A 19,886-nucleotide genomic window follows, 5' to 3' on the forward strand; every position below is an offset into this window, starting at 1 on the left:
GGTGAATATTTTCATTTTTGATTAGTATGATGATCTGAAACGATATTTTTGCCTTGTCCATGTTATATTTGACGAAAATGAATTTTCATGGGGACTGTCGCAATGCGTACAGATATTTATCGACTTAAAATCTTACCAGTTGTTTCGCAGTGTGGTATTATAATAATGGTTGGTATTCTCTATTGCCCGGTACTAGTCGTCTCTGTATAATTAAAAGAAGGTGTATTAACAGTTGAATCATCAATAGCATTTTTGGGCACTGATTCTGTAATCATTTCGTAATACAGAATGTAAGCAAGTTCCCTATTTTATATGGTAATTTATGGCCATGTGTCAGCCAGAGTCTGAATCTGTCTAAGTGAGACGGCAGGGTGATCCGTAAGTTTAGGCCGGCGAGACCTTCGTGCGAGATTGGGGCCAGTGTCTTTGCTCGAATCCTATCCATTGTCGTTGTTAGATATTGAACGTAAATTCAAGTTTGATCTATGATAGCAAAATGATGTTGATTATTACGCTATAAGCTTTGCCTAGTTAGCTGCCGAACCTCACACACTGATGTTTGATATGTCTTAAGTCTAGCCAGTGACAGCCATCGACTGCCACATATCTATATTTGTAAGCTACGTTGATTAATTATGACTAACTAAAACTGTAAAATTCAGCACATTTAGATGGGATCTTTCAGCATTGAAGACTAGCTCTTGTTTTTCGTAAATTTATTTATGAAACATGTAACATAACATAGCCCATCATTTGTATCATTGTTCACCGAAGAACGAAAATTGTTCCACCTGAGAATTGGCTTATATCTTTATTGCAGGACACTGTGCAAGCAGGGCCTCAATGTTCAGTGACAACAGAATCACGCTTCTCACGGGCAGCAATATGCTTTTCGAATTTCACTTTCATTTCATACTTTACCGCTAGACTTTAAACGGCTAGCTCCCTGCGCGAAACGAAATATGATCACGCCTGGGTTCGAACCTAGACCACCACGTTTCTCTAAAATTAGCAAATAGGCATGTTACTGCGTTATCACAAAGGCTCTGCATAGGCATGAAGCGAACAGACGCGGTCTACCTAGCTGGACGCAAATCTGACGCCCTAAAAAACGACAGTATTGAGACTGGCTAATCTGCAAGCTTTGAGATCGTCAACGTCGAATATCAAGAGGTTGACACATAGCACCATGACATCATTGGATAGAGTGCGTTTGTGGAAAGAAACATAAAAGACGCAGTTTTAGCTTATCGGAGCTACAAAGGCCGTAGATAGCACTAGGCGTTCTAAACTATAACCCCAAAATGGAAGATGGGTGCTGCTGAACGCCAAAACATAATGACTAAACTGACGCTAGTAAAAATCCAGTCGGTATCAGGTATGCGAGGGGATCGCAGTGTGGGTGCGTCGCAGCCACACATTTTTTAAGTTTAGCAACTGTTTTACCTTCATCAACGACTTAGGTCGTTTGATACGTGAGCAGATTGGTTTGAATGATCACCAGGAACGAAAAATAATCCAAGATCTGTTCGGTGGAGAGGTCGCTAGTATTGTGCGAGGGTCTTGGTAATGGAAAAAACGCACCAAAAGACCCTTGACCTGCTTCTGGAAAAGTACGGCTGCGCGGAATAGATCGCGTGTGTAACTCTCGCTTGGCAGAGATCATCTGATTGTGGATTCTACTAGATAAGATTGATGGTCTGATAGTTACATTGCAAATGCTCAAAATTAATGCAGCTGAGTATGGCTATACCCCATATACCACATTGCTATGATTCTATATTTGTGGCTAGGATTCCTCGTGTAAATACCATCAATCTAAACCAACTTTTTTCTATATTGCTGATAGCTAATATAACTGCAAGAATCTTTTTCAATCATTTGCATGGGTTTCTGGCAAAGAAAATTGTTTTTTTTAAAGGCTACCGATCCGTAGTGGAATGTTTAAACCTCGTAGTTAGCTAGTACTTAAAGACTGTGGCCGACGAGATATCCAGGTGTATATAATAGGAGTAATAAGACTATAATTAGATTCCTTATAGACAGTGGCTCACAAATGACGTTTATTTCCAGTCAGTTGGCCATAATCTTCTAACTACAGAGCCTACGCTATAAATCTCTTCACTTCTATATGTTTGGAAAAGCAAGCGCTGATATAGCCGCGGTTAGAAATTGAGCGACTTGCTAAATATAAGAGTCGAACAGCTTTTTGACTTAGGTTATGGATAAGATTACGAGCAACCTAATGCTGCAGGCCGTGACTGCACGCACAGTAGAGAGGAGTACTTTTTGTAACAACCGTATAAGGTGAACTAATTACTGATAAAAACAATCCACCACAGCGGGCTGTTTCGACAGCATTTGTGACAACACAGAACCTTGAGTATTTTTCTTTCATTTTGAATCTTTGGGATTATGGCAGGGGAAGTTTTTAGAAGCTGTGACTTTTCAAATGGCTGTGGAAAAGTTCAAGTCAGACGTCAGACGGCTACCTAATAGACTATACCAAACAAAGATGCGGGCAATACCAAGTTCTACATTAAAATTGGAATAGAACCATACATCCGGAACCGAAGACACCGACTGTGGCAAAACCGACAGAAGCTGAGTACCCAATGCAACATTTTGCTCGCGTTTGCTCAGGTAAGGGGCCCTATCGTATCCGGCCAGTGTTCAACGCCCCTTTGTCAGATAAGGGAAAGCTGTGACTAAACAACTGCCGATACGCCGAGCCTTATATATAATATCATATGGACAGACAATATTAGCAAGTCGTATTTGATGGTTAATCTACATAATCCCAACTTGAAAAATTTATCTGGTTTGCCGACGAACCGCCTTTACGGGTGAAACCCCATACTGTATAAAATGAACTTTATTTAAGGCAAAGGACCGCCAAAAAAATGCGATCACGATTATTCACGAGCATGCTGGTTTTTATGAGTCGAACTTTCTCGAGGCCAAAGCAAGCGTACTACACACTCTTGTATGGGCCGGGAGGTACTAAGGTAGCTGCTGTTAAGTTATGGCATGAAACAGCTTAGATCCTGGGTAATGTGGGCATATTCCTAAACAAATTTCAGAGCAGTTGTGTTGATAGAAGCAAATATGCTTACGCGTCCTGCTGGGCTAACTGAAGGTCTTGGAGTCTCATGAGATTCGAATCAGAATATCATGATCTTTTACTAACGCGATATAAAGAGCTTTGTGTGTGCGCCCACCAGTCTCGCCTCGATGCTTACTGCCTACTGGAGTTTGTATAGGGCTGAACGATATCCAGAGTCTGTGGACATCAATTGTTGTGGTCTTGAAACAAGAATTTCATGAGGGTCATCGGGTTAAATTAAACTTCTTTATGACGCAATCCACGGAAGAACTCAGAAGTATTGTGCATCGACCTGGATCAGCTTGTTGGTTTCGAGGTACCACGCAGGACTTTTTTTTAAGAAATCTTGCTGTTTAATATAGGCTTTACCTGTTAAAACTACATGAGTGTTGCGACTCCGGCGATAAGCCATAAGTTAGCATCGTACATCTCGAGGTGGTTGATACAGACGGGAAGGTGAATATCTTTTCGTTGCATATAAGGGAACGCTGACGCCTCTCGAATAGCTAGATGCATTCACTGTTCAGAAAAAAAGCTGATGCCAGCGAGATTGACGATGTAGAGGATGAAAGGATGTTTAGACATTGAGTTTGTTGCTACTAGCCAGGAGCACAAATCGTCCAGGAGCACAAACTGAATTACTCGGCGCGAGAAAGGTAATGTTTGTTTGATATGGAGTAGCATAAGGATTGGATATTTTAAGTCAGCGCAGTACCGAAATTGTATGAACCCACCAGACCTATTCTCTTGCGGTGTGCCGATGACAAAGTTTAAGAGGACTAGACTTTAATCGTTCTCCATTGCTCAGTGGGTTGGCCGAAGCCTCCAGTATCCAGAGGGCAATTTGTTTAGTAAAACAGCAGTAGAAATTCCTGCCTTTATCTTTAACAAATGCGAAAGACCTATCTGGGAATCCTTCTTTAATTTTTCAACACTCGCTTGAAAACAACACTGTTTCCAACCTGTGTCGGAAGACTATCGTCAGCCCACCGGATAAGCGCGGCGACAAACACGATCCATCCAACAAACGTCCAGTTTCCTTCATTGCTGTTATGTAAGCTCCAAGAAAGTATAACATCCTGTGCTTCCTAATATATAAACAGCCAAGGCGTAATTTATAAGGAGCACTTCGCGTATAGGTCGAAAGAGTACATTGTCACTTAGATAGAAGATGATTGGGTTTTCATGGTGAGCGATGCTAAACTTTTCAATTATATATATTTTAAAATCCGCATTCAAATTTATTACTTACAACGAACTTCTTAAAAAAACCTATTACCAAAATATGGTGTAGGGTCCATTTAGACCATTCTTGGTCCTTTTATATACATATTGTATACTGGTTTATTTAAATATGTTAGGCCCGTGAATTTATAACGACTACATAAAAGTGAATAATAGTAAAGGAAAAGCAGCAAAGCGCTGCTTTGCGGAAAATCTAGAATACCTCTGGAAGTGGTCTCATAAATTGTATCTTAAGCTTTTTGTGCCCAAATGTGCCATACTGGACTTTGGCATACGAGCCGCAACGCTCGTTACTAATCTGTAATTTGATTTTTTAGTGCAGAACTATGTGAAAATGGATAATACAGCCGATTTCTCTTAAGATAACGTTGTGAATGCAGTGAAGCCTCATCCTCCTTTGTCAAGACCAGATTTTGTTGACCCACAGTGAGGGGGCGGTCCCAGTGTATTTACAAACACTTGAAATCTCGATACAAATTTCCTTCTAATGCAGTGTGTCAAGCAGTTCTTTCTATAACGTCTGTAGAAGTTTAGTTGCGTGAATAATAACAGGCATAGTAACCTTAAGTAAGATCCTTTTAGTACAAATTTGTTCGTCGGAAGACCTGTTGATAGCATAACTATTTATTTATCTAAGAGTTGTTTTAACTTGCTTGTAGTTGACAGTGGCGATCGTATCAGTCAATTGCGCGTTGAACTTTCCGAGTTGTTGCGAGCTAGTTGCTCATTTCTTAAGAGAAAAATAGCTTTTCTTGAAACATCGTTTATTACTTTGAAATAGGATCCGTGGATCGATCGATCGCTGCCTGCTCAAAGTGGTATCCAATACTTCGGCGGTAAAGTTATGGTAAGTATATTATTAAGAAATCGAGTGTATTATCCCAAAACACTTGTATTGGCGCCTTGTGACTGTGTTGTTTTTAAAGGCCAGAACAACCTTAAAAACGTACATTGAGCAGGATTTAATTTTTGAACTCAAAAAGGGTCAATGAAGTTGGGTCCGCACTACTATTGCTATAGTGGTGTCGGCCCAACCGTCCTGAGCTACTTGACCGTAACTACTTGAGAACCCTGATCTGGAAAAATTTTGAAAGTTATTTGTAAGCCACTGTTAATACAGACGACAGACCTTGTAGTAAGTAGTACGCAACGGTTCCGGTTAGTTGAGTTAGTGATCGGCTTTGAGCTAAACTGGTGGGTTTCGGATGTAAAAATTCGTAATGAGTACCTTTAAATATTTTAGATTTAACCCGCTTGTCTCAACAGCTGAATACAAAATAGTTCCTTTCTGAAGATCGCAAGCACGTCTACTTATTTGAATGCCGTTTTTAACATCCAGAGATATGAGCTTAGTACACCTATAGGTAGTATAATCCTTGCCAGAGACTACACGGAGCGAATTACTCGTTTGACTTGTACGGAATTAGTCAGTGCATTGATAATTGTTATGTATTGTACTGTTAGAATCAGTATTAAGACTGTTACGTAGTTTATTTTTTTGGCTTAATAGAAGCAGATGACTGACAATTTTTATTACTGTGCGTGTGGAACATTAGACCGATTAAGATTTTTCTCTCTATAAGTTTTAGTACCTTTTCTAGTGCAGACCTTCCGGTATGCTTGGGCTGCTCCATAGTTGCCTTATAAAACCTGCTCAAATTTCTTGTTGCGTCAGCTTTTGATAGTTCTTGACTTGAACTTGAACGCAATCTTAGCGCCAGGAAGAATGAAGTGAAGGAATTGGGTAGGCGATATAATGTCTCTTTAATTTCATGCATGAAAATCATACAGGTCATCGCCTAGTCTACCGTCGCAGAATCCATGCTGTTCGCCTGGTAGTGCATTGCCATGCAACAAATGAGATCTTAGGCGCATTGAACCACTGTAAGCTGCCCCTTTAAGTCCGCAATCCATTCGAGTTCCTTGGATAGAGAGCATAAATAATAAGGGCATTTCGACCAAGATCGTATTGAACTCAAAATCTCAAGGTACTCTTGTTAGACTGGGTGCCTCAGTCTTACGGGTTTCAAATGTTAAAGGCAAGGATAGGGACTTCGAAGGACTCTTGTTTCAATTTCCCATTGTTCAGGCAATTTTTATAGGATTTTTTTATATAGGAAGCCTGCCTAATTCTGTTAGTTGATATGAGATGTTCTCTGCGATGGAAGATTGTGAGTTCTACCATAGAGTAGTAGTCATAAAGGGTCATTTAGGGACCGCATAATTGCTCAACATCTTGGTTAGAAATTATTGTATTATTTTATTTATTAAATATTATTAGAAAATATTATATAAAATTATAAATATAAAAAAAATTGCGATTATGTCTGGCTAAAAATCCCGCACGGCCTATAAAGGCCGGTATTTTCGGGTATGTGGAAATCGATTAGGAGAATTCTTTCAAGATCTTTTGAAGCGCAATTGTTCAGAGTTCCATCCGGTCTATTCTGAATTTCATCTACGGCAATCACTGATTTGCTGCCGCTCTCAAATTGACAGCATTAAGGTAACTTGCAACGTGAAAGTTTAACAGTGCGAAAAGGTGCAGTAGCAGGTCAAAAAATTAACTAATTATCTACAATCTATACTAATTTCTAATGGCTCTTGGTTTTTCTGCGCCTGGGTTGTATGGTCCTGTCCGCTCCTTGAAGGGCATCAGCTCGCTAAAGGTTATTTTTGGTAGCAGTAGGAAATTTGTCCGAAATTCTAATGCGTCCTCCCTTCATACGGGTTACTCCCCGTTGTTACGAATTCTGAGGTCGTAATTTCTACCGCCGATAACTTCGACGAGGACAGTTGGACTGAAAAGTGTGATCGCCCTTTTGAGGGTCATCTTGGTGACGGTTTTCTGTTTTTTTAGCCGCAACGTTTCTATTAAATTTTATTTGCAGGACATGCAACATGGACCGTGTAATTAAAAAAAAATATAGTATTCGTCGCGCGATGTTTTTCTCTGCTAAGTTCCATTGGTATCTTTGCACTTTGTTGGGACTTTGGGTATTGTAATGACAGACATTACGCAACTTTGTTTTTAATGTTTAAGTGCCTTGCAAATTTCGGTATAGCTTGCTGAGAATTATTTTCTATGAAATTAATCGTAACCTGCGTGGGAGTTCATAAGTGTATGTTGCAAGTGTTTACTGAGAAATTAATCAGCCACTTGGAGGCTTTTCCATAATAAAATAGCATTACTGATTTACTTATTTGACCACAAAGTCCAGTGTAACTTACATTGCTCGTAGAGACAATTAGTTGTTGTACTATTCGTAAAATGAGAGCCTGAGAAGCGAGGAGTTAGGTACTTGCAAGTTGATTATGCATACCGACATATGCGAACCTTAATCGCAATCGTAATTCGTTAGGCCTTAAAACGCTTAAAAAAAGAAATGAAAGCGCAAATAAGCTAGTCTAAAAAATGTCTACCGCTCTCAAACAATATTTTATAATTTATGCGTCAGCTTACTGCCAGTTCACATTTCTCCATTGTGTGTGACTGCTGGCTTGCAAGCTATTGGTTGATTTAATTGCTGAACTGATCATGTAGCCTTGTGGGCAAATAAATTTTTAAGAAAAATTATCCGAAATTTATTTTATCTGAAATTATTTTAAGAAAAATTACGGAGATATTAGCTTTTAATTATTATCATATTCTCTACTTTTAGAACCATTTATACTAATAGAAACAATGTAAAACCCTGTAGTAAAATAAGTATTTTACTTAAATCTAAAATGGATACTCGAGCCTATTTTGCACATAGACAGTTAAAAGCCAATGGTGTGCGGAACCCTTTACCTGTGCGAAAATGATATAGCCATTATGTGTATTTTTTCTTAGTGAGTCAATTTGAAGAGTCGTTGGAATATTATATAAAGACAAGTTACCTGAAATACGGTATTAAAGAGCTTAAAGCTATTATCGTTAAGATTGCCAGTTCGTACGTTGCATTTATGTCGTACAAACAATAAAATTAAATAACGCATCTGCACGCTCCGAGAATGAGAATAGATTTGCCGACGAAGCATGATGGGCACGAAATGAGCAAGCGGTTGAACGAAATTTCCACTGTTTCAATAGCCATCTGCAATATCACTTTTCTTCTCACACTTAAGAATGAGACTTCTACGCACCAGAGACAGAACTATAGTTTGGCTAGTTTTCTAGCAGGTGCAGCTTGCGAGCTAACGAGAAGAAATAAGATGGTCGTAGCTATCATATCCTCATCCAACACAGGCAGTCATCTTCAAATCTAATCGATGCGTGTAATACGTATATGCAGCTTCTAACTCCGAAAATAATTGGTGCTTGAATTTGTGAGATTGAGCGTGATGATATAGTCGTGTTTAACATATTATGGAGGGCTCATTTTGTTTGAAATGGATCTGAGCACGCTTGGCAATCGGTAGTTAATCCTCCTAGAAACCAGGGAGCCCCATTTTGCTGCTTTCACTTTGCTGAAACTTGATTTATTTAAAACACCAGTGTCGATTTTCGTTTCTCCATTCGGCATGTTGCCTGTGCAGGGAACAGCGACTGCATGCAATGATATTCGGGTAAATATAGGGCCGCATGAGACCAGCCGTTCTTTCTTAACTAGGAAATGATGATTTTGAAAATCAATACTATCAGGCTCTGAGCGCTGTTGAAACACGTGCGAATCCGAAATTGTACTTTGGATTGCTAGGGTTTTCAAAACCAAATTTCAAAAAGCTGAATTACTTGGCATAGTGAGTATTTTGTTAATCTTGTCGGCCCTCAGTTGAACAGTGCTTAGAAGAAGAATTATCACTATTTTTTTTTTAATACAATTAGCATATCATAGGTTTACATGTTCGAAAATGATTGAAAAAGAATCTATAAATAAAAATATTGTTTTAAAATTTCATTGACCGAGTTATAATACATGCTCGCTATAAAGGCTGAATAGTATAGGTTGTGGTAGGAATACATATAAGTATTTTAAGCATATACAGTGCAGAATATCGAAGAAAAACAAATTTTGCCCCGAATAGGCTGCTCTTCCCTATTGATCAGATAGCTTATATCACAGAGGTGTGATACTTAAGTTGTGTGACACTTCAGTGTACGCTGAACTTACGTTACCAATAAATAAATAGCTTCATTCAATTCACTTGATTTATGTAGTATTCATGTTAGGAGTAGCCAAACAAGTACAAAGCTAAACGGGAAAGGCACTAATTTTCTAGTCTATCAGTTTATTTTATTCTACTAAGGATCTTGAAGAGGATGTTTGTCAAACTCAAAGCGACTTTTTGAAGCGGTTGTACTAAGCTAATTTTCGTGCGTCGCTAGAGCTCTACTCTCGAAAAGTCTGCGTGGAGGCGATGGGATGAATACTTCTTCTGCTAGATGATAGTCTCTTTGTTCCTAGAGGAAGTAATGTTTATCCACTGCAGTCATTACATACGACCACAGTTTGCCAATGATAAAGAGGCCGACCAAGCTACGCTGCAATCGTGCAGCGTATTTCAACCAGACCAGATGTAAACATTGTGCTACGCGGCGAACTTTTACACACAGCAAACGAACATGTCACGCGTGCCGTCCTGTATCAATCTGCCTGCTCAGCCATATTTAAATGACGGTGGTCAAAAACCGCCGCCTGTAGGAACCTCCACGTGAAACGATTATGGCGGCGTCAAAAAATCTCAGCCCATCAGTAACATCGAGAGCTCACACATCATTATTTGAGCGCGATCTTCTCACGAACCAAGCGATCGCGGTCCACCGGACCCCCGGAGAAAATCCCCTTTTATTCAGGGAGCTATAGGACTTGTTATTGAACTCCCAGTAGAGAATGACACGACACCGACACACGCCCCACCACAGAGGATGACGGCTTTGCGGGGGCCTCCGGCACGTCCGTCGGACTGTTCCACTACGTCAGCATGGCGGATGATTGTCGTCGACCCTGCCTCCAGCAACTGTCCACTTGCCAAGCAGTTTGGCACGTCGGCAGTGACAATCCGCTCCCATTAGCAGGTGACGCCCACTACACGGACACGCTGCTCGAGACAGCGGACGACAGCCCAAAAGAAGCGCTCAGTACGACCAGCAGCCAATGGCTGGGAAACGTCGACAGTGACGATGCACTCCCATTAGACGGTGAAACAGGTGATGCGGACTCGCTGCCCAATCCTGTAAGCGACAGTCCTGAAAAGGGGTCGCTGTGTCTACCAGTTTAATACATCCATGGAGGGTCATCCGTACATTAACCGCACCCTTTGCGCCGAAAATGCCTATCCAACATACGAACGACGCTCTCCAGAGATTGGCGGGTTCGTCGGCCGCGAAGGAAGCCAGCACGAAGCGAATCACCCAACTACTTCATTATGGGTCATGTCGTACAATGCACGCCTCCTGAGGTCGCTTGACTACCACTTCAACGTGGAAATATGTACCTCGGTCAAGTCAATTATGTACGTGACCAGGCACACGCTCAAAGGAGGTGCCAAAACTATCTTTAAAGTAGACGAGAGCCAACAATATCGCAACGGGCGGCAGTGTTGAATATCTTGCGGGCCCTGCCAGGGGGGCGTCTAAATCCTTAGCTTTTCTATCCATGACCGCCACCCACCTATTGGAGCCTCCGTCTATCTTTATCCCATGAGCAATACGTGTTCTTCCAGGAACGATCATCTACGCGACAAAGTGCCAACTACAAGAGATTCATAAAGTTAGTCTCATATCTCTTAGCACGACGGATAATTTAGCCAAATCAATGCTTCACACAGACACCTAAGTTTTACATACGAGTCAAAAAGAGGAAGTGTGCCTGCCCGCGACAGCTCATACCACTACCAAGATATATTCCTGCCCACTGCTATACAGTAAACCCGTGTTGAATATCTGCTTGCGCTTCTGATTGCATCATATTAGCGGATAAAGTTTCTTCAATGCATTGAAAATACACGATAGCGCCATAAACCACCGTGCTGCTTTGAACGTACGAGAGAGGTCCTCGTACGTTCAAAGCAGCACGCATGCAGAACGGGATCCTCCTATATGAGTACCATGAGCAGCAGGCTATACATGACGCAGCGCAAATGCCAGAAGTTATTAAAACCATTTTTTCTTAACGAATGGCGAAATCACCAATCTGTCGGCTGGCACACCGTTATATGACGCTTTCTAAGACTACCGCTCATTACGTTTTAGCTCTTAAATAGATTTAGACAAAGTTGAAGAAATAAATAGAATCTTAGCCGACTGCAATCTTCCTCGCTTTGGAGCTATTCGGAGGAGTATACCATATACACGCTAATACATGAAATAGCTGAAATTATCGTCAGCTAACGGCGCCGACTAAATGACCAACAGAGCTTAATTTACACTGATGTCTGAGGATGCTTACACATATTTGTTGCAAAATCTGGAGATATAGAAAAACTAATAGCAAAATCTTCTCAACCCGGCATGTGTATGCATAGATGCAAATATGGGGTTTTTCCTTTTCATCCTGAAACATCGCGCCAACGTTGATGTCCGACGGGGTACGATCCGCTCTTGATCATAATCCTCATCGGTCATAATCCTGATTCAGGTTCACGAAAACTGTTTAGAACATAGCCAGGAACTTATAAAACCGTTGACTTTTTTTTCGCTCCATAGCGCTTACTGTTGGGATAAATTCCAAACAATCGGGATTGGAATTCGTTCAAAAAAAAATTACAATACAGGCAACAACATTGAGGAAGCTTACATTGAACGATAGTGTTTATGGAGTCATTTTTGTAGATACAATTTCATCATAAAGATAGGGCTCGCAGCGTCTGACGGCCCACACCCAGTTGAACTCGGTGAGGATAAGTATACCAAAAATACCAAGGGTTCTGTTGCGCTGCCTAAGAATAGTACGCACCGCAAGATGCATTACACGACAAAATTGTTAAAGGAAAATGGAGTTTGGCATAAAAATGCATAACTGCGAAAGATTTGATTTATGCCGGGCAAAGAAAGTGCGGACTAAAGAATAGGAAATAGGCTGCCAAACTTATCGGTCCCTGCAAGCCACTGTCTAAGGTAATACGCAGAATGGTCCAGGTATAAACGGGTTTTCAGCAGGTCGTTAGAATTTTATTCTGGGAAGTACGTGTAAAATGGAATCAAGTGGATGACGAACATTCGAATTCTTCATATTTGTATAGAGAAATACCACAATGTTACAGATGACTTTTTTTAGCATCAATTTTCTACACCAATCGATACATTTGGACAAGCTGAGTAAAAATGCAATATACAAGTGGCTATATCTAAATTTTAGTTTTTGAGTCTGAAATGCCATTTTGAAGAGTGATGCCTAATGCTCTATAAATGTGAGAGTTTTCACCCAGATTTATAACTAACGCAGTATGAGCCGTAGCAGTTCATATCATTTACTTTGCAAATACCTTTTTTTCGAGATAAGAAATTCTTTCTCCCGTAAGTAGGTGTGATACTAATCTGGTGCCTATAAAAGAAAGTTTTGCCGGTTTTCAAGCGAGAATTGAAACAAATATTATACTTTATGATACTATTAATAAACCAAATATGCGCCGTTTTGGTCGATGACTATCGGCCATTTTTCTATCGACATCATAATCTTATCATTGTAAATCTTCTAGCAAAGATTGTAACAAAAGATTTTTTGCACCTGTCTATTTGAAACAAAGTTAACGTCATTTATGGTCCGCAGAGATCGAAAAAAAAAAGAAAAAAATGTTAGTTCAAAATCTGCGCTATATGGTAGATCCATTGAAATTTTTCATCCAAGTTCTTTCAGTCCATGCCGAACAGCTAAATGAGTATTCTGATATCGTCATGGCAGAACACACTTTTTTTTTATTCATTAGTACTGCTTGATTCTTTTCAATGGATTTTTATCACTTATTGACAGTGAGTACCTGATCAATTATCTTGTCAGCCGGTAGAAACTAGTGATACATAATTTCTTGTCGGTCCTTAAAACACACAAGACGGCTTTAGCAAAACATTAGCTTGGGCTCTAGTTCAAATTGTAAAACACAATTTTTTTTTTTTTTTGCTTGTACATTATTGTCATATCCAGTTTTCATTACCCAAAGCAATCGCTTTAGAAATGGCTCGATTTCGTTACATTTCTGTAAAGTTTCGTGGATGGACATACGATCAATTTTTTTTTGCGTCAACTTACGTGGTACCCGAACATCGAGTTTTTTCTTGTAGTCAGACTCAATCAATGGTACGTAAAGCTGTTTGATAGTAGACGTTTAGGTTTTTGGCGATTTCATTGCTATTTACGTGTTGGCTTGCTCAACTTTCGCGCTAATTTCATAAACTTTTATCATAACTGGTTGACTACCACAAGGAGTATCTTTTTTGATCGAAATTTTTAGAACAAGAGCAACAGAATCATCTTTGGGTTGCCTTTCTTCCGATAACACATCTCGGTCATAAAACAGCACATTTTACTGTGTTTGTGCAGCATTTGTCTTCTTCTCAATACAATTTTGAAATATAGTGAATTTTTGCAGAAGTTTTACTGATCTTTAAATCGGAATAAAGTCATTCCAGCGTTGACACCTCCACTACTACCAAGTCTCAGCCTTTTTGACGACTCAAATATTTAACACTGCTAGTTTATCTATCTACCAGTGGGGTACATATTAGATGTTTGCTTTTTTAGCTGATGAACGAAAGAGTTATAAAGGTTAATAGATAAGCTATATTTTGGTGGGATTTTTGTTGAAACAGATTCTTTTCTGATAAAATGGTGACCGAAGGATTAGACGGAGGTCTATGTAGGAGAGGGTCGTTTTCGTAACAACTGAAGGCCCTCGACGAGCTAAATCGAAGTACTATATATATCCCTACACCTAAATGTTAGTTTTCAAGTAAGAAATATCGTTTGTTTTATAAAAGCAGAAATGTTGAGGATATGCGGAGGAGTAGAAACACAATACATATTTGTATATCTAAAATCGATATTTTAGTAAAAAAAAATGCTAAAACTGTATTTGGTAACTGATTCGCGTAAGTGACATTAAAATTAATCTTTTTGATATGGAGGTTTATCCAAAGAGAATACTTCTTATCACTAATCGAAACTCTCGATGACGTGAATTAAAATGGAATTTGTTTTTATACCTAATTTAGATTTTTCGGATCGAAGATACCGCACGAAGAGTGAAAATTGAACGTGGCGTTTTATGTAGGAGAATTATTTTTCCTATTCAATTGATAAATCTCGATAAACTGGGTGGAAATGTTCCTGTACCTAAAATTAATAGTTTGACTTGAGAAAAGCTAAAAATCCAATGGGTGGACGGTTCACCCAGGTAACCATAAAATGACAAATAGTTTTAATATGATTTTGAACAGCTTCTTGAGTGAGTTTCTACATATAAATTAGAAAGTTGAATTAGGTGTAATGCAAGTCACATCTGTTCATATGAGGACAAGCTGACGAAATAATTCCCAAAGAGTAACAGGTTGGGTAGACAGTGTAACTGCAGCGGGATGACTGTTGGTGTGTATTATGTTGGGTGTAACGAGAACAAACTATATTTAGTAAATTAATGCAAGACAGACGCGAGGCGAAGCTGCGCCTTTGCGGTAAGTATAGTTCTGCCCTGGGACAAAGAGTATGAGAAATGGAGCGGATCAAATAGTTTTATCGTTAAAGAAAAACAAATAGTTTTGTTCTTTTTACTCTAGAAGCTTTCGCTCTGCGGCACCGCAACATCTTCAGAAGCATTTTCCGAGCTGATGTATTGCCAAATATATAACTATCTCCATTTACCCATTCGAAATGTACATTCGCTTCTAGAAGAAAAAGTTGTTTTCTTACCTATTACACTAAGTTTGTTCGTTGCGATCACTAAATAAGAGGCTTGTCGGACGCGGATGCACATATTAAGAGTGAAGCACTGTGCATATGTGCCCAAATTTTGTAGTGTAAAAATTGTGTCGTGAATGAAAGTTGTCAATACTTAGCCCGCGCCTACTACAACCGCCCGATGGTTCGACGCACGAACCATCCCGACCTATATGCCTCCACCTTTAATTCCGACCCAAAAAAGAGTCTGGGCTTCGACTCGAGTTTTACGGAGTACGAAAACTTTCGAAGTTTAAGAGACAGGCAGCCTCCTAACGCACTTAACGTTAACCGCGAACCAAAATTCGATCGCGATGATATGACTACCGATTCAAAGGTAGAGCACGAGACGCACAGAAAATAAAATACGATTTTCAAAATGACATCGTTCGGCCTAAGCGGACATTAACATCCTCATGACGGTACATACAACATTTTGTTATTATACAGATGGCCTTCTATTATCAAATAAGTCAACTAATGCCAACAATGTCAAGCCATGTCATTTTCTTCTAATTTATCTTCTAGATCCTCAAGCTCCCATTGAACCCTGATTGCATATTACGAATTCCCCGTTATTGTTAAAACGTTTGGGGTTATACTCTGACAAGCGAATTCTTATATTTGTGACCTCATCATAGCAAAGGAGAGCCTTTGTAATGTACGCAAACCTCGTATCGTTATCGATCTGGATCTGCCGCCACTGGGCCCATACGGCCGGACGTACACTATGCCAACAGCCGAAAAGATAGGAATTATTGTTCAGGACTGCCGCAACCCCGGCACATCGTTCTCCGTTAGCGAGACACTCCCGATAACCGACAGGTACCCAATTTACGGGCGCTTGGACTTTAGGTCCTTTCAAAATCACACTGACTTTATTGGAGTCGGCGGTACATGCTGTTGTTGGCATTTGATGACGACAACTGGCACTTTCAGCTAACTAACCACTACTGGAAACAATGTTATTGCATATCTACGCACTAAAGGATACTAAAAAAAGTGTTTCCGCATGTACACATTTTACTCGGCCTCGACCAACAAACGAAGTCCCAGCCAGAAACGTGCGATAAATTTGTGCAGGCGGAAATCTGGGGTCCAGCACAAGACCCAGAACTTCACATGCTAGTACTGAAGCACATGACTCACGGGTCGTTCCACACAGTTGAACTTTCATGCATGATAAACTATCGATGCTCAAAGGAGTTCTCCAAGCTCTACACGTATCATACATTGTATGCCGAAAATACCTATCTAACATATCAGCGTCGCGGATAGGAGACTTGTCGGTTACAAAATAAGCCAGCAGTATGTTAATCATGCCATAACATCGCAGTGGGTAGTTCCGTACAGCGTCCACCTTCTGAAAGCCTTCGACCGCCACTTAATGTCGAAATGTGCCCCTCTGATAAAATCGATTAAATATGTAACTAAGGCACACTGAAGAGTAGCGACAGGGCTATTTTTAAGGGTGATGAGACAACTCAGTACTGTAGCAGCGAATAAATCAAGCATACCAAAGCCATTTCACAAGCGCTGATTTCACTGCTTTATGAAAGGCTCTCCAGCGGAGTCGCTCATTCCATTTGCATTTATCTCAGAAGCAGAACGTATTCTTCCACGAGGGCAAGCAGCCCACGGCACTGAGATTTACAGGTAGGCATCTGTGGTACTTTATAAGCAAGATCCGTGCACTAAAATACTGCTCTACACCGAGGAACTTAAGTTGCACACGTGTAAATAACAAGTGAACGAAACGGAAGCGCGGTTCCACGTTTCCTACTCGCCAGCATACTATTTGAGCACAGTCTCGGCTGCAACTACACAGCCGGCGCGGTCTAGTCCTTGCTTGAACCTTAACTGTTCAATGCATTGAAAGCAGTCGACGCAGGTTATATTTCCACGTAAAAAGAAACCTGCATACAAATCAAATAACCACGCTATGACAGATGCCGACACTGTGCAGACGCCACAGGCAATTGAAGATCTATTCATAACCGTATTGATAACGGGCGAGCTAGTCAACCCATATAGTCTGTGATTCATGCATAAGAAGGCAATAGCTAAAGATCTCCTACATAACGCACACGTATCGGTGCGCAGTATGACGCTATCAGTAACCAAAGGTAAAGCGCTTAGGTTAAACGTACATTGAAAGCAAGTCGACGGACACTTTACACGACTTCAACCTTCCTTTCCTACAAAAACACCCAAAGATCTAGTCGAAATTACCTCTGTCGACGCACCCAGAAGCGTGGGTGAAACCTTCCTCATGAATTTACTTGTCGCAAAAATAGAATTACAGTTGCTACTTTAAGCGTTGCTGTGACCTTGATTTTTTTGGTTGCTGCACTGTTCACTTGTGCTTCGAAGTCCCCACGTCACGCAGTATTAGCAAGAGCTCAGAAAACAGCTGCTCTTCTTTGCTTAACGGCATTTATTGTATGGAATAAGCGTCCTATGATTAAACTGAAGGCCTTCGAAACCGTTAACCAATTCATCGATGACATCAACAACTTTGACGAAACGCTTGGCAGAACCTTAAGAGTGTGCTGCAGAACTCGCGCCAGCTGCTACCCGTTGCAAGGCGCAGCACTACTGCTGAAATTTAAGATGTGTAGTACATAAAGCACTTTGATCTGTGAGGGCATTCCATGATACAGAAGTCGATCACCAATATACGCCTTACTGCAGCTGTCGTCGACTACTTTCAGTTAGTGAGTTATTAGACATTTGTGAGCACAGGTATCCATAAATTGCCAACAATACTATAGCTTTATCCCTGTATAGTAGTAATACACTACGAATGTATGAACATTTCATCGATGAGATTTACACACTTTTCTTATTAAAGAATCCAAGGACATGCATATTAGTATCGAGTAATCGAATGGTCCGAGATATTACCGATTTTTGCATCAGTTTATTTCCTATAGAGACCCCGATGTATCACGCCGTCTATTAGATCTCATGTGACGTCGACTCGATACACTTCAGAATCGAAACCTCCAATAGCTTTCAGGTAACTGGATTCTCGCCATATACTCTGTGACATGAAAAAGTGTACCAATTATCCCCATAAAAATTCTTGAGCATTCAAAACTACGCAGCAGCTACGATTTGTACCCCCATCTCCTTACTGCCATAATTAACTCGGATTGATTGAAGCTCAAAATCATGCTACTCCGTTGAGTTAGTCTCGCTCTTTCCGAAACGCTGACGTACTACTTAGTCACCGCCAATCATCTTCAGTCACGATCAACTTTACGTTGCTGTTCATTGGTTTGTAAATATTGAAGTATCCTTCAAAAGCATTGCCACCGCAAGAAGCACTGTGATTTACAACGTCTTGCACTACACGGTTTTACGCAGATCTCCAACAACCATCGTTGTAATATTTTTGACAACACAGGCACAACATTTTTACTTTGCGCAACATCTGCAAGTACTATTTCGGCAATCGGCAACACACGCTTCAACTAGTTGCACACTTCTGTCTCTCCATCAATAGTCTACAGTTGCCAATTTCTAACTAACATGCTGTTCAGGCTCTTTTACCAGTTTTACCGTATTTTTTTTATTTAGGCACCTAGGTCATCGAGGTGATGATCCCGTGGGTGACCACTTTTGGACAAACGATCAAAGACCAATTGCACCAATAATTCCCCAAACCTTCTTCACATACAATGTCTCTTAGTTCACGGATTGGGGTGATGCCCGTCACGTTTTCAATCTTGAGAGTCATGTACGCTCAACGTATGTTGCGTGAAGGACTGTGTTTATACTAGATTGTAATAGGAGCTATCCAGTTTGATGCCTATTAACATTATAGCCTAATAACTATAACAGATATAATTAGACTTACTTGTGAAACTCTATTCAGATGAAATAAAATGTCTTTAACAGTAAACTAGACACGGCTTATATTAGGAATGCTCGTGAAGCATTTCTAGTCTATCTATATGCTGCTACCGTTTGTCTGATTCCACGCAGGTCTGTGTGGGGTGGGGGGTGTTTTTTTTTTTTGATAATAATTGAAAGCTGAGTCAAAAATGCATGTCCCTATACGTTAATCTCAATTTTTAGGTTAAAAATGCGCCAGAAAGAACGTGAACTTAACATGGCGTTTTTCATAAGTGTTTTTAACGCCAATTGATCAATCCCTACGAGTAAAAATACAATACAGTTCCTATAACTAAAATAGACATCCTGGTAGGAAAATTATTAAAAATCCATTGAAGGGTTCGTTTGAATCATGTGACAGTCGGGGAGAATGCGTTTCCAATAACGCTTGAGTGGTTTCTTGAGCGAATTTCCGTTAATTATTAATTGTTTGGAAAATTGTAGCGTTTGATATGACGAACATTTTCGCTGAACAATTTTTTTGAAAGAATTTTTTCTCTGAAAGATTTTTGGAAAGAAATGTCGAAATATGGAAAACATAATTGACACTAATTCTTAACACCAGTCGATCAATCTTGACGGGCTGAGCAAAATTGCAATATGGGTTTCTATAGTTAAAATTAATATTTTTCAATGAAAAAAGTCAAAAACATAATGTAGCAGCATTTTCGCTTAAGTAACACTGGAATAATTTTCTATATTGAGATCTATACAGAGAAGTACTTCGATACCAATCAAAAGCTCTTAAAACGATTTATATGTTTATATACCCGCATTTC

General features: G+C 40.0%; 1 protein-coding gene across 3 annotated transcripts in view; it reads left to right on the top strand.

Moving 5' to 3' along the window:
- Nucleotides 1-2,314: 2,314 nt before the first annotated feature.
- The window catches only part of LOC111260594 (uncharacterized), a 121,229-nt gene continuing 103,657 nt past the window's right edge, over nucleotides 2,315-19,886 (top strand). For 2 of the 3 annotated variants that reach the window (XR_015311119.1, XM_086968403.1), the window contains exon 1: nucleotides 2,315-2,643. The gene's annotated coding sequence lies outside the window, so the exon portion shown is untranslated. Of the gene's footprint in view, nucleotides 2,644-5,132; nucleotides 5,199-19,886 lie in introns of all 3 variants that reach the window. The other variant, XR_002680428.1, reaches the window with a different exon arrangement.

Source organism: Varroa jacobsoni, unplaced genomic scaffold (assembly GCF_002532875.2).
Source record: "Varroa jacobsoni isolate VJ856 unplaced genomic scaffold, vjacob_1.0 scaffold_456, whole genome shotgun sequence".
Lineage (NCBI taxonomy): Eukaryota > Metazoa > Arthropoda > Arachnida > Mesostigmata > Varroidae > Varroa > Varroa jacobsoni.